General features: G+C 39.1%; 1 non-coding gene across 1 annotated transcript; it reads left to right on the forward strand.

Annotated features, from left to right (window-relative positions):
• The first annotated feature begins 258 nt into the window (after window positions 1-258).
• On the forward strand, window positions 259-365 carry LOC116277760 (U6 spliceosomal RNA). The gene has a single exon (XR_004187229.1). It is a non-coding gene; the product is annotated as a U6 spliceosomal RNA (small nuclear RNA).
• The last annotated feature ends 2,866 nt before the right edge of the window (window positions 366-3,231 follow it).

A 3,231-nucleotide genomic window follows, 5' to 3' on the forward strand; every position in this document is an offset into this window, starting at 1 on the left:
CCCTGGATCTGAGGTAGGGTTTGAAGGATCCAGAGTTTTTAACAGTGGTTCTCAAAGGGTGGTCCATGGACCAGCAGCATCGGCTTGACCCATTTTAAGATGTTTCTTCACAGGCAGCAAAAGCAAAATAGACAAGTGGGACTACATCAAACTAAAAAGCTTCCTGACAGCAAAAGAAACAATCAACAAAAAGTAAAGGTAATATATGGAATGGGAGAAAATATTTGCAAACCATCTATCTGATAAGAGGTTAATCTCGTGCTCGCTTAGGCAGCACATACGTTAAAATTGGAATGATAAAGAGAAGATTAACATGGCCCCTGTGCAAGGATGACACGCAAATTCATGAAGAGTTCCATATTTAAAAAAAAGAGGTTAATCTCCAAAATATATAAGAAATTATACAAGAAACTTCTTCAATTCAATAGTAAAAAAAAAAAAAACCATAATAACTTGATTTTAAAATGGGCTAAAGACTTGAATAGACATTTATCGAAAGAAAACATACAAATGGCCAAAAGATATTATGAACAGATGCTCAATGTCACTAATCATCAGCGAAATACAAATCAAAACCACAAAGAGATATCACCTCATACCTGTCAAGATGGCTATTATCAGAAAAAAAAAAAAAACTCCAGCATATAACAAATGTTGGCGAGGATGTGGATAAATTGAAACACTTGCACACTGTGAATGGGAATGCAAAAGGGTGCAGCTGCTATGGATAATAATGTAGAGATTCCTCCAAAAATTAAAAATAGAACTACCATATGATCTAGCAATCCTACTTCTGGGTATTTATCCAAAAGAATTGAAATCAGGATTTCAAACAGATGTTAGCACTCCTATGTTCATTGCAGCACTCCTCTGAACAGTCAAGAGGTGGAAACAACCTAAATGCTCATTGACAGATAAATGGATAAAGAAAATATGGTATATACCTATAATGGACTACTACTCAGCCTAGAAAAGGAAGGAAATTCTGCAATATGAGACAACCTTGAGGACATTATGCTAATGAAATAAGCCAGTCATAGAAAGACATAGAAAGGTGACTACTATATGATCGCACTTATATGACTCTCTAAAATAGTTAAATGCTTAGAATCAAAGAGTGGAATGGTGGTGGCCAGGGGTTAGGGGGAAGGAAAAATGGGAGTTACTAATCAATGGGCATAAAGTTTCAATCAAGCAAGAAGATTCTAGAGATTGGCTGTACAACATTGTACCTATAATCAACAATATATTATATACTTAAAAATTGTTAAAAGGGTGATCTCTAAGTGAAGTAAGCCAGAAAGAGAAAGAGAAATACCATAAGACATCATTCATATGTGGAATCTAAAAAAAAGAAGACACTAATGAACTTATCTACAAAACAGAAACAGACTCACAGACATAGAGAGCAAACTTATGGTTACCGAGGGTTGGGGGAAGAGGGTGGTAAGGGAAGGGATAAATTGGGAGTTTGAGATTTGTAGATACTAACTACTATATATAAAATAGATCAACAGAAAGTATAGTGCAGGGAAGTATATTCAATATCTTGTAGTAACCTATAATGAAAAAGAATATGAAAAGGAATATATATATATATATCTGAATCATTATGCTGTACACCAGAAATTGACACATTGTAACTGACTATACTTTAATCAAAAAAAAGATAGATCTCATGTCAAGCGTTCTTACCACAATAAAATATAAAATAAAATAAAATAAAATTGGAGAACTAGAGGAAAATATTTCTTCTAGTGTTCTCTTCCACCTTGAGTCATTTGTTATCTAGGAATGTCTTTTCTGTTTGCCTGGCTCAGTGGCCTACTGTTTCTCAGTTTCCAATGCTGCAGACCCATCATAGCCTTTTGCTCTCTTGATGCCCTCAGTTTTCAGTTTTCAGATTGAATCTGGGCTAGAAGGAGGTCACCCACTTGGCGGAGCGTGATGTTTCCTGTCGTCACAATCTAGCTTATTGGCTGAGGCAGTCCGTTTGGTTTTTCAATGATTCCTTGTGAATTGATCTAAGTGCACTGTTGTGACACACATAGTTTCTTCAGAGGCCTTTTAAAATGTCTTAGCTATGATACATATTGCAATGGCCACGTATTGGAGTGTATCTATCGTATATGCTTGCAAAATGTGAGGGCAGGAAGTGGAGTAAGATGTTCGAGAAAAATCCTGGAAATGCCACTGTTATCTGATAATTTATAAGGGTGCAAATGATGAGGAAGTCACAGGTAATTTTCCTGGAATAAATATCCATTTTGGCATCATTGTCATTGTCTCCCGACATGGACTTATCGAATTGGAAAACTGTACTTGCAAGGGTAGGTTTGCCCCTAACCAACATTTGCAGGGCTTGAGGCAAGAGTCTCAGTGAAGACCCTAGCAGTGCAGTGCCTCCTTCTTTTCCTTCCCCTTCTGGCTTTGTCCTGAACCACTATTCTACCCCAAGCGACTAAGTTTCATCTACTCCTGCACCCCAATCACCAGCCACCCTTTTAGCATGGTCTGCTCTCAGGAGGATGGCCCCAGGAACAAGCTTGCATGGGCCCTGAAATGGCTTGAGTCCCTCTGAGCAGGGAATTTCAGACTCCTGAGACCCACCCAGGGCTTGACCTAGAAGGGAGGCTGTGGGCTTTGAGTGGATACAGCCTCCTGGCTGTAGGGATTACCTGCCTCCAGTGGAGGGCATAGCTGAAGGAAATCTAGAGCAGGGCCTTCCAAGCTTTAAAGTTTTGGGAGTCGGGGGACAGTTCAAGTGGTAGAGTATGCGCTTAGCATGCATAAGGTCCTGGGTTCAATCCCCAGTACCTCCATTAAAATAAATAAATAAATGAAATAATTAATAATTAAAATAAATAAATAAATGAAAAACCTAATTACCCCCCCCACATAAAAAATAAATAAATTTTTTAAGAAAGGTTTAAATTGTGGGCCTCCCTATAGGTGAGGGGGCCCAAGTAAGGCGCGCCAGTTGCCCAGGTCTAAGGGTAGTTACTGGCTATGGGGTTCAAAGATGGAGGAGAGCCTATTGTAAGCAAGGATGTGTCATGATTGGGGGAACCACCTTAGGGCCCTTATAAGTACTCTTTGTCTTGTGTTATGACCTCTAATTTTTACCAGTGGCCACAATCAGTTAACGTAGGACCCTGCATCATTATGCTCCCATCTCTCCTCTCTTATCGCAGCCACATCCTTGTCCTCAACTCCCCCCATCACAGCTCA

Source organism: Vicugna pacos, chromosome X, assembly GCF_048564905.1.
Source record: "Vicugna pacos chromosome X, VicPac4, whole genome shotgun sequence".
In the NCBI taxonomy this organism is placed as follows: Eukaryota; Metazoa; Chordata; class Mammalia; order Artiodactyla; family Camelidae; genus Vicugna; species Vicugna pacos.